The 18,721-nt window shown below is 40.7% G+C and overlaps 1 pseudogene; it reads right to left on the reverse strand.

Moving 5' to 3' along the window:
- Nucleotides 1–1,563: 1,563 nt before the first annotated feature.
- The window catches only part of LOC105521854, a 26,690-nt pseudogene continuing 9,532 nt past the window's right edge, over nt 1,564–18,721 (reverse strand).

Below are 18,721 nucleotides of genomic sequence, written 5' to 3' on the forward strand. Positions count from 1 at the left end.
AAGCTGTATACCTAAATTGGGAGGGACACCAGGGATAAGACTCCCTGGGTTTATCATCTAGAGGCCTGAGGATGCAGCATAGAGCTTCCTCAGATTCCTTTGGAGATACAACTTGCTAGAGGAAATGAAAGTCTGAACCATTAGTATCTAGAAGGCAGGGATCAGAGGAAGTAATTCAGAGGTTAGGAGAATTTTGGGGCTACACTTTCAAGAAAGTCATGGTCAGGACCCAGGAGGTATGGGGTCAGAAGGAAAGGTAGGGGCACATGCATGGGCAACTGTAGAGTAGAGAGTTCTAGCTGCACCATGATCTCAACCAGTCAATGCCAGGAGTTCGAGATGACAGATTTCTGCCTCTAGTCGGCCCTCAGCTTCTCCAAGAAAATGGAAAGTAGAAGTTGGCTCCAGGCAGACCAACCGGCCGATAGGTACTCTGTATTTTCCTCCAATTCTAAGTAAGGAAGGACGGAACAGAATAGCAAGCGAAAGTTGTCCAATATTACTCACTGCTTTGGAGGTCCCTTCATGGTCGCCAAATGTTACCGGGAGGTCCTTGCTCCCAGAGCTCCCAAGATGGTGGCAGGCCACTTCCAAAATGGCAGCAGGCTGCTTCCAAGATGGTGGCAAGCCTCGTGTTCTCTGACCTGGGGTTCCTGGCCTCAGGGATTCCAAGGAATGGAATCTTGGGCCATGCAGTGAGTGTCATAGGTCTGTCAGAAGCCGTCAGTCAGTGAAGAGAACCATGGAACCCAGTGACTAATTGTTCAGCTCGACTAGGATGAACCCAGGCACTTAGCCATGCAGGAAGAATGGCAAGCCTTTAGACCAATAGGGAGCAGCAATGGTCACTTCGCTGAATCAGGAGCACAGCAGACACCCTGCCGGATCCGGAGGGATGGAAGTCAGCGGCAGGTCTGCGATGGCGACAAGCAGCAGTGGTGGACGGCGAGCGAAAGCTCAGCTTGAACTGTAACAAACACAGACCAGAAGAGTGCAGTTGCAAGATTTAATAGAGTGAAAACAGAGCTCCCACACAAAGGGAAGGGACCCAAAGGTGGTTGCCTGGAAATGGATTTTAAATATGAGGTCTGTGTATGCATAGTGTAATATTGAACAAAGCAATTTTTTTTCTCAGATATAAGAGGTTTATTAAGGAAAGGCTCACAGACAGACCCATAAATGAATGGGAGGAGGATGGAGAAAGGGATGAAGCCCAGAAAGAGTGTGATTTCATGTGAACTCCCAGCATTGGCCTGACTACTAGGGGAGGGACCTATAGAGTATAAATTATGCCTCAGAGTGTGTCCCTCCTTGTGAAGGGAGCTGGGCTTCTGACTCCTAACCCTGTCAGTCACTGGCCTCAGCCAAGGGGAGTGGGAGGTGGAGTAGCCACAGGCACATAAAACCCCCAGACCCTGCTGCTTTCTATACAGACTGACTGACTCCAACACCAGGTCACAGGTGCCAGTCTTTAACCACAAATCACTTAGTTAAGATTGAGCACAGTCAGCTGGCAAGAGACCCTAGGGGATCTGGGTGGCTGCCAATAGTACTGGTCATAGCCTATACCTCCAATACTGCCCGTTCACCACCAGGCACCAGTTGTGGGTGAAAGTTCTGGGTTGGCTTTTCTACAGACATACTTCCTTCCTCCAGTGAGTAGAAGTGGATGTCCCTCTGCAAGACTGAGCAGCCTCACAGTTAAAGATGACCTGGGACATTTGAAAACTATGGAGGGCATACTTTTGGCTCTCCTGGACTCTTAGTTGAGGGATTTCCTGAGACAGGCACTGGCAGACAGATGCAGAGAGTGGATTCGCAGACAGATGCAGAGAGTGGATTCCCAGAGGCTAACTTTGGATAGCCAAACATTTCACAGAATTTATCCAGAGATTTCTGAAGTCCATTATCCTCTTCTTTGGTCTCTGATTGGCCTTTCACAGAAAGATGAAATCAAAAGTTCTTGGCTGGGCACGGTGGCTCACGCCTGTAATCTCAACACTTCAGGAAGTAAAGATGGGTGGATGACGAAGTCAGGAGATCAAGACCATCCTGACTAACATGGTGAAACTCCGTCTCTACTAAAAATACAAAAAAAATTATCCAGGCGTAGTGGTGGGCACCTGTAGTCCCAACTACTGGGGAGGCTAAGGCAGGAGAATGGCATGAATCTGGGAGGCGGAGCTTGCAGTGAGCCGAGATCACGCTACTGCACTCCAGCCTGGGTGACTGAACGAGCCTCCGTCTCACAAAAAAAAAGTTCTCAGTGGTCCCAGAGTCATTTTGTTCAGTATTTAGGCTACTGGTGTCTGGATCCACATCAGAAAAGCAAGGAAAAGAATGGAATTTCACAGAACTAAAAGCCTTGCTGTTGGCCTCTTGGCTGGGTCTCTGCAGGACATAATCCCTCATATACAGGCTTATGGCACGTCCAAAGTACTGCTCTCCTCTGACAGGGTGCCTGGGGTGGCTTCCTGGCAGCCATAGTCTGCCCTGCAACAGCAAGAGCCCAGAATTTGGAAATGGAGGTGCACCTTCTTTGCAAACCAAGGAAATTTTTAAACTGTGACCCAATACCTTATGCCTTACAATCCATTATCCCTACAGACCAAAATAAGCTTTCTAAAATGAAAATATGATTACTTGACATATACTAATTAACAATATTCATGTTGCAAGGCATAGAAAGCCTGAGTCATGTGGTTTTAAATATAATAAAAGGTAATTTTCTGTGTCATCTGTAGATTTAGGAGTAGAAGAGTTTCAGTTACAGCTTGATACATGAATCTGTTTATAATCTGTCACCAAGCTCCATCTCACGGTTCTGTCTTCTCTGTGTGTCAGTGTTACCTTAAGATTACTCCTGTAGTGATAGCAACATGGCAGCAGCAGTTTCTAAGCATCACATAGTTACTCCAGCAAACACAGTAAAAGAGGACACTTTCTCAGAAGCTCCAGCAAATGGAATACTGTGTCTTATTGACCCATCCCTGAACTAATTACTGTGGCCAATGGGATTAGGTTTGCTAAACATCTTAAGCCAAATGTCTTAAGCCAGACATTGCTAAATGTCTTAATTTGAGGCCAATTCCATGCAAACTATATTGGTTGGAAGAAGGGTCAGAATAAAGATGGGAGGAAATAGGTGAGTAAACATCTGAAGTCAGCAGTCCCCAGCCTTTTTGGCACCGGGGACCAGTTTTATGGAAAACAATTTTTCCATGGATGGAGAGGGATAGTTTTGGGATGAAACTGTTCTACCTCAGAACATCAGGCATTAGTTAGAATCTTATAAGGAGCTTGTAATCCAGATCCCTCGCATGTGCAGTTCATAATAGGGTTCATGAGAATCTAATGCCACCACTGATCTTAAAGGAGGCAGAGCTCAGGAAGTAATGCTTGCTCACCTGCTGCTCACCTCCTGCTGTGCAGCCCAATTCCTAACAGGTCACCAACTGGTACCAGTCTGCCACTCAGAGGTTGGGAACCGCTGTCTGAAGAGATTTAAAATGCTTCATTAATCTCTATTGCTCTTGATATAAAGGCTGCTCTTTCCTCATCAGGGCCTGTACTACCCTGCATGATATTGTCTCTGTCACCCCTTTGGGCTCATCTTTCTCAATCATTCTTTCCTGGTGTTCAAACATGGTTTTTTTTTTTTTTTTTTTTGTACAGAGAGAGAGAGGGGGCCTCATTCTGCCACTCAGGCTACAGTGCAGTGGTGCAATTATAGCTCACTGCAGTCTTGACTTCCTGAGTTCAAGCAATCTTCCCACTTCAGCCTGCCAAAGTATTAGGATTACAGGCATGAGCCACCATGCCCAGCCCTCAAGCATGCTTAATTTAGGTGCTGTGATGGTTAATGTTTTGTGTCAACTTAGCTAGACCACAGTGCGTAACTGTATGATAAAATGTTATTCTGGATGTTTCGAGGGGGATGTTTTTAGATGAGATTAATATTTAAATCAGTAGATTTTGAGTAAGACAGTTTGCCGTTTGTAATTTAGATGGGCCTCACCCAGTGAATTGAAGGTCTAAATAGAACAAAAGACTGACTTCCCCTGAGTTAAAAAGAATCTATCAGTAGATGGCCTTCAGACTTGAACTGCAATGCTGGCTCTTCTTGAGTCTCCAGCCGGACAGCCCACTCTGCAGATTTTAGACTTGCTTGTCTTCATAATCAGGTGAGTCAGTTCCTTAAAATAAGCCTTTCTCTATACATCTACACATCCTATTGGTTCTATTTCTCTGGAGAACCCTGACTAATACAGGTACATTAGCAAAAATGAAGTTAAGTTGTCTATAAATTCTTGAAGTTAGGTAAGAAATCATTCTACAACATCATACCACACAATAATAAGAGATATAGACTTCACACTGTAAGCAATGATGAACCTCTGAAGATCTTATATGGAATAGAGAATATATAATAAAAACTATGGTTTGGCTATTGAAAAACCAATAATATCTACCTTCCTCTTTACTTCTACTATTAAGGCTAAAATAACCAAAGTACCTAATTTCTCCACTTCCTTTGCAACTAGTCAAAAGTGCTCAAGGAGGGCTTCCCTTTATGGAAAAAGGCAAAGTCTTCTTGAGACTTTTTAATCCTTTTTGTCCTTTTCACCCTCTACCTTCTTCCTGCCTAGAATGTAGAAGCAAGGCCTGGAGGTGAAGCAGTCATCTTGCATTCATGCCACAACTAGCATGAGGGTGAAAGTCTATATAGTAAGGATGGCAGAGCAGAAAGACCAAAAGAGACTGGAACCCTGGAAGCAATTTGAAGCCACTGTACCTACCCCCACATTTGTAATGGATGAGACAAATAAACCCCTGTTGGTTTAAGCCACTGTAGTACAGTTTTCTGTTATTTACAGATGAACGCATTATGATATAGATTACATGGTACAAAGATCAAATTTCTCTCCTAGAAGATAAGTCGACCTGAGGAAAAGTCCTGCAATGCACAGAGAGAAGCCAATCAGAAGGCTCCTGCAGGAACCCAGGAAAAAGACAGTGAGGCCTTGAAGGATTTAGTATGAGAAAAAGGTAAATGATCACAATTTTTTGTCGTTTGTAAATTTTTCCATAATTCTTATTATTAAAATAATTATATAACCACACAGTTACCAAATATTAAATTGAAAATTATTTCCAGATAAAACAAAGTCTACTTGGTCTCAGTTGGATAAACCCAAGAGTAAAACAACAAAACAAAAACCTCGACCGTGTTACTGAGACATGAGAATTTCATTTTATTGCTGCTCTGAGAATACATCTAATTACTCAATCATGCCAATTAAATAGGAAATTCACCTGCTGACAAACAGCTATCTTGGGATATATCAGAATAAACCATAGAAATAATTGGATGTTCTAATCAATATTAACTTCATCATATTATACACTTGCCAGTTTCCTTTATATTTAGCAATGACAATTGTTTCTTATGTTTAGCCTTTCATTTGTGACAACAATTTCATGGTTAAGAAGATAAAGGCTGGGAGCAGTGGCTCATGCCTATAATCCCAACACTTTGGGAGGCCGAAGTGGGTGGATCAGCTGAGTCCAAGAGTTCCAGACCAGTCTGGGCAACATGGCGAAAGCCTGTCTCTACAAAAATACAAAAGTTAGCCAGCCATAGTGTTGCATACCTGTAGTCCCAGCTAATTGAGAGACTCAGGCTGTAGGATCAACTGAGCCCAGAGAGGTCGAGGCTGTAGTGAGCCATGATCGTGCCGCTGCACTCCAGCCTGGGTGACAAAGTGACACCCTGTCTCTCAAAACCAAAAGAAGAGAAAATATTTTTTTTCTTTTTGACCATGAGAACAGTCATCCCCGTCTGAAGTATTTTTTCATATAAACTCTAATTATCCATTAATAGTATAAACATCCAGAGGGGGTAAAGATGGCTGACTAGATGCAAGTAATATGCACTTCCTCTACAGAGAGGAACCAGAACAGCAAGTGGATGCATTACAAACAGACCGTCTAGGAGAGAATGCTAGGATTCATCAGAGAAGAGACAGGAAACACCAGAAGTAAGCAAGGATAGGCTATGAGGCAGCTTGCCCAGCTGGGGACTTACTGAGAATCGAAAGAGGCCCCTGGACATGGGAAAACAGTAAGGGAGAAACTCCCAGGGCTCCGAAATGGGTTTTTACAATCTTGGCTATGGGAGAAACCCTCGGCCCCGTAGGGCCTTGGGCCCGATATATGAAGCTGCTTAAAAATTGCATGGAGACCTTCTTCCAGAAAGGAAACCCACACAGAATCCCACAGGCATCTAAGCCTAGGGCTGCCTCAGCTAGATGCCATTTTGAGAGCTTAGATACTGGGGATCTACAGATACCGCTGTGGCCACTGCAGTGATCTAGGGAAGGTGGGGGGGATAGGTGCTCCCACATACCCCTACGAGGGTCCCTACGTCCCTGCTGCAGGCTGCTGAGACTGAGATAAGAGCAAGCCATACTCCCCACAACTTCTTGCCTATGCTGCTCGACTGGGAGGCACCCCATCCTCTCTGGTCCCAGGCCCAAGGTGCCATTTTCAGAGTTTAACACCAGTCTGTGCCCTCCACTTGGGTTGAGTTCAGGCCAACGGGATTGTAGCCACCACCCAGCCAAGTAGAATCAGGGAAACCAAGCTCACCTACACATATCTAGGACAATACCCACTGCCCTGCAGTGGGCTGCTGTGAGACAAGCAGACCTCAATCCCCATAGCTTTTTGCCTACATTGCCTGCCTGGAAGGGACCTCCCCTTCCTGGTCACAGGCCCAAGGCACCATTTGGAGAGTTTAATGCAGAGCCACATCTTGCTGTTGGCCTGAGTTCGAGTTAACATGGTAGCAGTTGTCACCTGGCCAGGGACAGCCAGAGAAACCAGGCTCTTCAATGCACACCTGGGACAATACTTAAAACCTCCCTGCTATGGAATGCTGTGAGACATAGACTCAAACAGACCACACTCCCCACAGCTTCTTGCAATGCTGCTCACCTGAGAGGGGGCCCCACCTTCTCTGATCACAAGCCCAGAGCTGGCACCATTTTGAGAGTTTAATACTGGGTTGTACTCTATCCTTGGGGTAAGTTCAAGGTGATGCAGCTGCAGCTGCCGCTGAGCCATGGGAGAGACAGGGGAGATCAAGATCTCCTAAGCACATTTAGGAGAATACCCACCAGCCTGCTACAGGCAGCTGAGGGACTGGGAACTTGCCTGCTCAATCCATTGCAGCTTTCTGCAACACCAGTATGGACTGCTTGGCTCCAAGTGGATTGTTCCACCACTGCAACCACCATCACCCACATCAAACCAGCTGACCAGGCACCCAAGAACCCATCTACACACCTGGTCCACTGCTCCCACTACTCGCTGCTAAACAAGCCACCTGGAGGTCTAAGAATCAGGACCCACTAACAGCAAAAGCCAGTGTAAGCTGCTCTGGGACCTAAAAACAGGCACACTCACACCATAGCTGCCACCATTAAGTCCTAAAGACTGGTTTAGTTGGTGTCCAAGTCCCCAGCTGATCTTCACTACAACCTAAACTAATAGCTGTATCCTATGTCATTAAGGAAATCACAGATACCACTGACCCTATATACTTCCTAAAAAGTTGCACAGAAATCACATTAGTGCAGGCACCCAAAATCAAAGTCAAAGCATTTTACTCAATCAACAACATATATATTTTTTCAGGAAATAATTATCTCCTGCAAAAATAATTTCAAAAAACTTGGAACAAGCAACTGCTACACTACATGCACAGATATCTATCGAAGGATATAGGAAACATAAAAAAGCAGGGAATTATGTCATCACCAAAGGACCACAACAATTGTCCAGCAACAGATCCCAATCAAAAATAATTCCTTGAAATGCCAGATAAAGAATTCAAAATACTTATTTTAAAGAACTTCAATGAGATGCAAGAGAAATCTGAAAAACCTATACAAAGAAATCTGAAAATCAATTCAGAATATGAATAAGAAATTTACCAAGGAGACAGACATCCTTTAAAGAAAAAAAGCAGAGTGCCAGGCACAGTGACTCATGCCTGTAATCCTAGTACTTCAGGAGACAGAGATGGATGGATCACTTGAGCCCAGGAGCTCCAGACCAGCCTGGGCAACATGACAAAACCCTGTCTCTATAAAAAATACAAAAATTAGCTGTGCATGGTGGTGTGTGCCTGTAGTCCCAGCTACTCAGGACACTGAGGTGAGAGAATCACCTGAGCCTCGGGAGTCAAGATCACACCACTGTACTCCAGCCTGGGCATTGGAGTGAGACTTTGTCTCAAATTAAAAGAAAAAATAAAGCATAAATACTGGAAGAAAAAAATTCATTGAAGGAAGTAGAAAATACGTTCAAAAGCTTCAATGACAGACTAGACCAAGCAAAAGAAAGGATCTCAGAACTTGGCTGCAGTGAGTTCGGATCACACCACTGCACTCCAGCCTAGGCAACAAGGCAAGACCCTGTCTCAAAAAAAGAAAAAAAAAACAAAAGTAAGAGGAAAAAGTATAAGAAAGAATGAATAAAGCCTTTAAGACATCTGGGACTACATAAGGAGACTGAACTTATGAATTATCAGTATGCTCAAGGAGGAAGAGAGATCTAAAAGTTTAGAGAACCTATTTAAGGAAATAATTGATGAAAACTTCCCAAGTCTATTAAGAGAGTTACACATCCAGATATAGGAGGCCCAGTGAATGCCCAGCAAATACATTGTAAAAAGAATTTCATGTGGCATATTATATTCGGAATGTCTAAAGTGAAAGTGAAAGAAATAATTTTAAAATTAGCATGAGAAAAGTGCCTAGTCATCTATAAAGGAAATCCCATCAACCTAACAGTGGACTTTTCAGCAGAAATCTTATATGCCTGAAGAGGATGGGATAGCATTTTCAAAATGCTGAAAGGAAAACACTATTAGCCAATAATTTTTTATCCTGCAAGAATATACTTCATAAATGAAGGAGAAATAAAGTCTCAGAAGAAGAAGCAGGCAAAAAAAAAAGAAGAAGAAATAAAGAAATATAGTATTTCCCAGATAAGCAAATTCTGAGGGATTCTGTTATCACTACACCAACCCTACCGAAAATACTTAAAGGAGTCTTAAGCATGGAAACAGAAGGTTGATACTTACTATCATGAAAATGCATTGAAAGATCAAACTCAACAGTTTTCATAAAACAATCACATAAACGAGGAATAAAAAGGAATGAAATGGCAACACAAAAGAATTTCATCAAACCGCAAAGACAAAAGGAGAAAAAGAAAAACCAACAAAGCATTTATAAAAGAACTTGAAAACAGTTAACAATATGACAGGAACAAAGCCTCACATATCATTATTAATCATGGATGTAAATGAATTAAATGTTACACTTAAAAGATACAGGTTGGCAGAAGGGATTTTTAAAACATGATCCAACTATATGCTCCCTACAAGAAACTCAGTTACCCATAAAGATACATATAGATTAAAAGTAAAGTAGTGGAAAAACATACTCTACACAAATAGAAATGAAAAGCAAACAGGAGTAGCTATACTTATATCAGATAAAACAGGTATTAAATAAAAACCAGTAAAAAATGCAAAGAAGGTCATTATATAATGATAAAGGGGTTAATTCAGCAAGAGGATATAACAATCCTTTGTATATTTGTACCCAATATCAGAGCACCCAAATTCACAAAACAAATATTACTAGACCTAAAGAAAAAGATAGACAGTAATACAATAATAGTGAAATACTCTAACTCCCCACTCATAGCACTAGACAGATCATTGAGACAGAAAATTAACAGAGAAACACTGGGGTTGAATTGGACTTTAGACCAAACGGACTTAACAGATATTTACAGAACATTGTACCCAACAACTATAGAATACACAGTATTTTATCAGCACATGGAACATTCTCTAAGATAGACCACAAAACGAATCTCAACAAATTTTTAAAAGTCAGAAGCATATCAAGTATCTTCTCAGACCACAGGGAATAAAGCTAGAAATCAATGCTAAGAGGAACTTCAGAAACCATACAAATACATGGAAATTAAATAGCATATTCCTGAAGGATCACTAGGTCAACAAAGAATTGAAGATAGAAATTAATTTTTTTAATAAGTGAAAATAGAAATACAATGTACCAAAACCTGTGTAATACAGCAAAAGTAGTGCTAAGAGGGAAGTTTATAGTATTAAATGCCTACATCAAAAAAGTAGAAAGATCATAAATTAGCAGCCTAATGTCACACCTCAAGGACCAGAAAAAGAAGAACAAACCAAACCCAAAGTTAGTAGAAGAGAAGAAATAACAAAGATCAGAGCAGAACTAAATGAGAGACAAAAGAAAATCAACAAAATGAAAAGTTGGTTCTTTGAAAAGATGAACAAATTGATAAATCATTAGTAGAATCATTAGTAGACTATGCAAGAAAAGAAGAGAGAAGATCCAAATAAACACAATCAGAAATGAGAAAGGAGACATTAAAACTGAAACCAAAGAAATATGAAAGAGACTATTTTGGACAACCATATGCTTACAAACTAGAAAACCGAGAGGAAATGAATACATTCCTGAAAACACACAACCTCTTAAGACTGAACCAAGAAGAAATAAAACTCTTGAAGAGGTCAATAATGAGTAGTGAGACTGAGTAAATAATTTAAAATCTCCCCATTTAAAAAAAAAAAAAAAGCCCAGGTCCAGATGAATTTTCAGCCAAATTCTACCAAACATACAAAGAACTAACGTCAATCCTCCTGAAACTATTCCTAAAAAAATTAAGGATACAGGAATTCTCCCTAGCTCATTCTACAAGGCCAGTATTACCCTGATACCAAAACCAGACAAGGACATAAAAAAAGAAAATGACAGATCAATATTCCTGATGACACAAAAAGCCTCAGCAAATCCTCAACAAAATACTAGCAAATCAAATGCAACAGCACATCAAAAAGATACTACACCATGATCAGGTGTGATTTTTCCCAGGGATTCAAGGATGGCTAAACATAGGCAAATCAATACAGATGACATATAACATAAACAGAATTAAGGACACAAACCATATAATTATCTGAACAGATGCAGAAAAAACATTCAATGAAATTCAACACCGCTTCATAATAAAAAATAAACTAGGCATAGAAGGTACATAGTTTAACATAATAAAGGCCATATGCAACAAACCCACAGCCAACATCATACTTAATATGGAAAAGTTGAAAGCATTCCCTCTCAGAACTGCAACAAGACAAGGATGCCCACTTTCAGCAATTTTGTTCAACATAGTACTGGAAGCCCTTGCTAGAGCAATCAGACAAAAGGAAGAAAAAGGTAAAAGGCATCCAAAATGGGAATAAGGAAGTCAAATGTTCCCTGTTTGCCGATAATATGACCTTACGTCTAGAAAACCCTAAAGAGTCCACCAAAAACTCTTACATTTGATAAATGAATTCAGTAAAGTTTCAGGCTACAAAATTTACATACAGATATCAGTAGCATTTCTATACGCCAATAACAATCTAGCCAAGGACTAAATCAGGAAGATAATCCTATTTGCAATAGCTATAAAAATAAAATATCTGAAGATACAGTTTATCAAGGAGGGGAAAGATCTCTATAGGGAGAACTACAAAACACAGATGAAAGAAATGTAGATAGGACGGCTGGGCATGGTGGCTAATGCCTGTAATCCCAGCACTTTAGGAGGCTGAGGCAGGTGGATCGCTTGAAGTCAGGAGTTCAAGACCAGCATGGCCAACATGGTGAAACCCTGTCTCTACTAAAAATATAAAGATTAGCCAGGCATGGTGATGAATGCCTGTAGTCCCAGCTACTCAGGAGGCGGAGGTTGCAGTGAGTTGAGATCGTGCCACTGCACTCCAGCCTGGGTGACAGAGAGAGACTCTGTCACAGACACACGCACACATACACACTAGACAGTACAAACAAATAGAAAAGCATCCCATGCTCATAGAATGAAAAGACTGATATCACTAAAATGACCATACTGCCCAAAGCAATCTACCAATTCAATAAAATCCCTATCAAATTACTAACATCATTTTTCAAATATTAGAAAAAAAATTCTAAAATTCATATGGAACCAAAAAATATTTGCTGAAATAGCCAAAACAATCCTAAGTGAAGAGAACAAAGCTGCAGGCATCACATTATCTGACTTCAAATTGTAATACCAGGCTATATTAACCAAAACAGCATGTCACTGGCATAAAAATAGACACATAGATGTATGGAACAGATCAGAGAACCCAGAAATAAAGCTACAAACCCACAACAAACTGATCTTTACAAAGTCAAAAAACATATACACTGGGGAAATGACGCTCTATTCAGTAAATAGGGCTGGGGAAAACTGGATAGCCATACACATAAGAATGAAACTGTACCCCTATCTCTCAGCATATACAAAAATTAACTCAAGATGGATTAAAGACCTAAACATAAGACCTGAAACTAAAAATCCTATAAAAAGGAGATACTTTTCTGAACATTGAGCTATGCAAAGAATGTATGACCAAATCCTTGAAAGCAAACACAACAAAAACAAAAATAGAGAAATGAAACTTAATTAAATTAAAGTGCTTCTATGACCAGGCACGGTGTCTCACTCCTGTAATCGCAGCACACTTTGGGAGGCCGAGGTAGGCAGATCACCTGAGGTCAGGAGTTCGAGACCAGCCTGACCAACATAGTGAAAACCCATCTCTACCAAAAATACAAAATTAGCTGGGTGTGGTGGCACATGTCTGTAATCCCAGCTACTTGGGAGGCTGAGGCAGGAGAATCACTTGAACCCAGGAGGCAGAGGTTGCAGTGAGCCGAGATCACGCCATTGCACTCCAGCCTGCGAGAATAGAGCAAAACCCCACCTCAAAAAAAAAAAAACAAGTGGGCAATGAACATGAACAGACATTTTTCAAAAGAATACATGCAAATGGCTAACAGCCACATGAAAAAAAATGTTCAACGTCACTGATCATCAGATAAATGTAAATTAAAACCATATTGAGATACCGTCTTACACCAGTCAGAGTAGCTATTATTGAAAATGTCTAAAAATAACAGATGTTGGTGAGGATGCAAGGAAAGGGGAATGCTTATACACTGTTGGTGGAATATACATTAATGCAATCTCTATGGAAAACAATATGGAGATTTCTCAAAGAACTAAAAATAGAACTACCTTTCAATTCAGCAACCCCACTACTGGGTATATACTTAAAGGGACAGAAATTATTGTATCAAAAAGATATCTGCTCTCCTATGTTTATCACAGCACTATTCATAATAACAAAGAGATGGAATCAATGTAAGTATTTACCATGGGAGGACTACATAAAGAAAATGCGACATATGTGTGTATATATACACACATATTTACATATATCCATGTGTACATATATACACACATACACATACACACCATGGAATACTACTCAGCCACAGAAAAAAAATGAAATCATGCATTTTTCAGCAACATGGATGGAATTGGAGATCATTATCCTAAGTGAAATAATTCAGAAACAGAAAGTCAAATGCCACACATAAGTAGGAACTAAACAATGAGCACACACGGACACACAGAGTGGAATGATAGATACTGGAGACTACAAAAGGTGGCACGGTGGAAGTGGGGTGAGGGTTGAAAAGTTGCCTATTGGCCAGGCACAGTGGCTCACGCTTGTAATCCCAGCACTTTGGGAGGCCGAGGCAGGTGGATCACCTGAGATTGTGAGTTTGAGACCAGCCTGATCAACATGGAGAAACCCCGGCTCTACTAAAAATACAAAATTAGCTGGGCATGGTGGCGCATGCCTGTAATCCCAGCTACTGAAGAGGCTGAGGCAGGAGAATTACTTGAACCGGGGAGGTGGAGTTTGCAGCAAGCAGAGATCACACCAATGCACTCTAGCCTGGGCAACAAGAGGGAAACTTTGTCTCAAAAAAAAAAAAAAAAAAAAAAAAAAACTACCTACCTATTGGGGACAATGTTTACACTACAGGTGATGAGTACATTCTCAAAGCTCACACATGCAATATACGCAAGTAAAAAAATCTGCACTTGTATCCTCTAAATATATTTTAAAAAGTCAACCCCTTTCCCATTTAGAAAGAAAAACAGTGCAGCTCGCTACTAGCGCTCATTTAACTTTACATAAGCGCGCTCTTTGAGGCTGAAGCAAATCTGACCAATTTTCAATGTGAAAATAAAATATAAAAACTGTTAGTGATTTCTAAACAGAGCTAACATTAGAATCGCCTGAATCATCAGAATCGTCTATTTCAGAAAAATTGGATTAATAAAAGGAATCTTTGTCCAATAGCTGTTGGAGAACAATGTTAACCTCACGATAGGAACGCTACACTTTCTAGGATTTGATGTTTTCGGAGATCAAGAATTAATGGAAATACCACTACTAAAAACAGAATGCTATGAATAGAATGATATCTTTTGTTTCCAAAGTTAATATATTAGAGCAATGTGAAAATAATAAATGCATGATATTTTGTGGCAAAGTTATCGCCAGTAAACACCCCAGCCACAAGCGCCACCAATGAGTATTTTTAGGGCAAACAGGAAAAAGGTTAAAAAGTATAAACTTCTGGCTCGCGCCTGTAATCCTAGCACTTTGGGAGGGGAGGGGAGGCAGGCAGATTGCCTCTGAGCTCAGGAGTTCGAGACCAGCCTGGACAACACGGTGAAACCCTGTCTCTACTAAAATACAAAAAATTAGCTGGGCGTGGCCGCAGGCGCCTGTAGTCCCTGCCACTTGGGAGGCTGAGGCAGGAGAATTGCTTGAACCTGGCAGAGGTTGCAGTGAGCTGAGATCATGCCCCTATACTCCAGCCTAGGCGACAGAGTGAGACTCCATCTACAAATAAATGAATAAATAAAAATAAAGTAAAAACATCCTACTTTAGCTGAAACCTCAGTACTATACCTTCTAAACATCATAAGTCCATTTTCTGTATAAATTCCAGTAATGACTTATCATCAAACCACTTCTATAATTATTCTTGAAGTATTCTGCTCACCCATGCATACATGAAAGAATACAAAACTCACGAAAACTGTTCAGTTTTCTCAATTTCTTCTCTCTGGAATATCTTTCTCCCGGTAAAACAGTAGTGTCATGCTCCATACTGAGAAGTGATCATTTCAAAGGTTCCTGACGCTTGTCTGCTCAAAACTCTTGAGTGACTATCTCAATCAGAGTTAAAGCTAAATTTGTCACCACAAACTTCTAGTCCCTGCATGATCTGGCCCTTGTTCTTCTCCAACCTCATCTCCTGCTACCCTCCTCTTCCCTCAACACACTCTGGCCACTGGCCTCTGCCAATCCCTGAACCCCAGGCACGCTCCAGCGTCAGTCCTTTGCCCTTGCAGTTCCCTCTGCCTGGAATGCTTTTCCTCCAGCATGCACCTAACTACCTCAGATCTGTACTCAATTATCACTTGAGGAGAACTCATCTGTAAATCCTGGCTCTCTCCATCTCCTTTTCGTGCCTTATTTTTCTTCTTAGCACTTATCACTGTCTAACTCACAATATGTTTTTCTCATTTAATTTACTGTCTATCTCCCTTCCCAATATGTTCCATGAGGATAGGGATTTCTACTGTTCTTTTGGCTGCTGTCACAGAGTCAGGCATATGGTAGACCACTCAATAAATGTTTCTTCAATGAATGAATTTCTGCCAATTGAGGTTGGCCCTTAGAACACCATTATTGCTATTGTTGTTTAATTTTGTTTTTAACCTTGGGTCTCTTTTTGGTCAATGTTGTTCACTTATTAATACTTTCCTGAAATGCCAAACATTGCTCCTAAAACTGCAAATACAATGAGCATGTCTCAGAGTCACATAAGCCAGGTTGCTAAAGCATCTTTGCCTGGGGCTTCAGCTCATCAACAAAATGGGACTCTGTCTGACCTCTTGAAGCCCAATGCCAGGATACAGGACTCAGAACTGCGCTTAGCTCCTGGTGCTCCAAAACAACTAGATTCAATAGAATAGTGGCATATTTAAGCCATGTTGTGCCTACATACATATCCATATGCACATACATACACACACGCACAAAGCTTGGCATTTGCTATCTTAAAAGTCAGAAATGGCCAAAGACAATCCTAAATGTATATTAATATGAGAAGGGATAAATATATGAAGGTACATCTAAAATATATCAGGCTAAGTAGAAGTTAAAATGAATGAGGAGGAACTTTCTGTACAGCCAAGAAACTATCTCAAAGAAATATTAGGAGGAAGAAAAACTTACAAAATAACATCTTAAGCATATGACCTTAATAATGTAAAAATAAATGTAAATTAAATGTAAAAAAAAATTATTTTATATTCCTGTATTCTATATATCTATTAATAAATAAGTTAAAGATACAGTAGCTACTAAGTGCAAAGGAGAAAAATAAAATAGAGAAGGAACATATGAAACGACAGGAGGGGTACTGAAATGCATTTTAGCAATGTTTTCACAGCGTTTTATATAAATAAATGAAGTGTTCAAAAATTTTTAATTGAATAAATAAAAAGTCAAAAAGGCAGGAATGGTACATCCCTCTTCCTTTTGCTTGGTAAGCAGATATTTCTAATCAGGGTTTCTGGTTCTGGGTCTAAAATGATATTGAGTGGATGTCTCAGTCAGCCTCTGCTGCCCAAATAAGGAAAAATGGGCACTTTTTAAGGAAATGGGCATTATTTTTTAGAGTATAAATTAGTGCATCTCTGGCAGGCAATTTCACAATATTGAACAAAATGTTATCTGCATATGCCCTTTGATTCCCTGATTCCATGGTATTTACCCTTCAAATATATAAATGTTCACAAAAATGTTCACAACAGCATTGTTTATAACACCAAAACGCTGGACCGGGCGTGGAGGCTCACACCTGTAATCCCAGCACTTTTGGAGGCCAAAGTGGGCAGATCACCTAAGGTCAGGAGTTCGAGACCATGCTGGCCAACATGGTGAAACCCGTTTCTACTAAAAATACAAAAATTAGCTGGGTATGGTGGCACGCGCCCGTAATCTCAGCTACTTAGGAGGCTGAGGCAGGGGAATCGCTTGAATTGGGGAGGTAGCGGTTGCCGTGAGCTGAGATCACACCACTGCACTCCAGCCTGAATAAAGAGCGAGACTCCGTCTCAAAAAAAAAAAAAATACTGACAGTCCCTTTGCTTGCTTATACAACTGCAACATGGTAGTGTCACCTAAGCTGTAAACATCACTTTCTTCTGACTAAGCTATTCATGTCAGAAGGAGCGTGGGAAGTTTGAGGCACTGAATGATTACAGCACTGATGCCCCAGTCCTATTTTCTGGCATGATCTTTTGTTCAGGAAATGGGAGTACTGTCTATAATGCTCAATGAAAGATCTTAAGAAGATGCATAATCTTTCTCTTTCCTTATTTCATAATAAATTAAGTGAACTTACATATTTCCATGTTACTAAGTCCAAGTACTTTTGAGTTGCAAATAAATGTACTCAAAGGTATGAGCTATCACAGCCTAATTTAGTTGTTTGAAAGCAAGACAAAACTAAATTCTCATTAACTTGAAGTGTGGCTCATACTGCATTACTCTGAAACAAATTTGAGGAAAATTTGAAATAACCAAATATATCTAGTTATTTTAGATATTTAGATTTGGAACCATTTACCTTCGTGGGGAATGTTCAGGATCTCTACTGTAAAAGCAAACTGCTATTGACCTTGGGTCTGGGGAAAACAATTTTTTTAGCATTAGTTTCTACAAAACAGAAAAGAGAGTAGAAAGATGTAACCAACCCCTCATTTGCAAAATAGACAATAATGTAGGCTACAACCAGAGTTTAACATAACTGAAAGTGTAAACATGATAACTCATAGACATGTTTAGGGTGAACATTTGATAAGAGTGCCATCAAAGTAGCTTGGTTAGTCAAAATACTGAATTAAAACAGATGAATGCAGTCAGATGCGGTGACTCATGCCTTAATCCCAGCACTTTGGGAGGCTGAGGTGGGTGGATCACTTGAGATCAGGGGTTCAAGACCAGCCTGGCCAATGTGGTGAAACCCCGACTGTACTAAAAATAAAATAAATAACCGGGGATAGTGGCACACACGTGTAGTCCCAGGTACTCAGGAGGCCGAGGCAGGAGCATTGCTTGAACCCAGGAAACGGAGGTTGCAGTGAGCCGAGATCACACCACTGCACTCCAGCCTGGGCAAGAGAGTGAGTCAGACTCCATGTCAGCAAAAAGCAAAACAAAACAGATGAATGCAAAAAGCAGCATGAACTTTTATGCAGCTTTTATACTACATTTGATGCTAATTCCATATAATAAAGTCATTTAATTCAGTGGAAGATGGCTATCCCATTGTGTGTTTTAATAGCAAATGCACATTCAAGTTAACTTTTTTTTAACCTGAAAAAACCCACCCCAATAAAAGTACCCTTTGTATTTTATGGTGAACCAAATACCATCTCTAAAACTGTGTGTGTGTGGCGGTGGCTCACGTCTGTAATCCCAGCACTTTGGGAGGCCGAGGCAGGTGGAAGGTCAGGAGTTCGAGACCAGCCTATATGGTGAAACCCCGTCTCTACTAAAAATACAAAAATTAGCCAGGCATGGTAGTGCATGCCTGTAGTCCCAGCTACTTGGGAGGCTGAGGCA

Source organism: Colobus angolensis, unplaced genomic scaffold (genome assembly GCF_000951035.1).
Source record: "Colobus angolensis palliatus isolate OR3802 unplaced genomic scaffold, Cang.pa_1.0 Scaffold41, whole genome shotgun sequence".
NCBI classification, from domain to species: Eukaryota; Metazoa; Chordata; class Mammalia; order Primates; family Cercopithecidae; genus Colobus; species Colobus angolensis.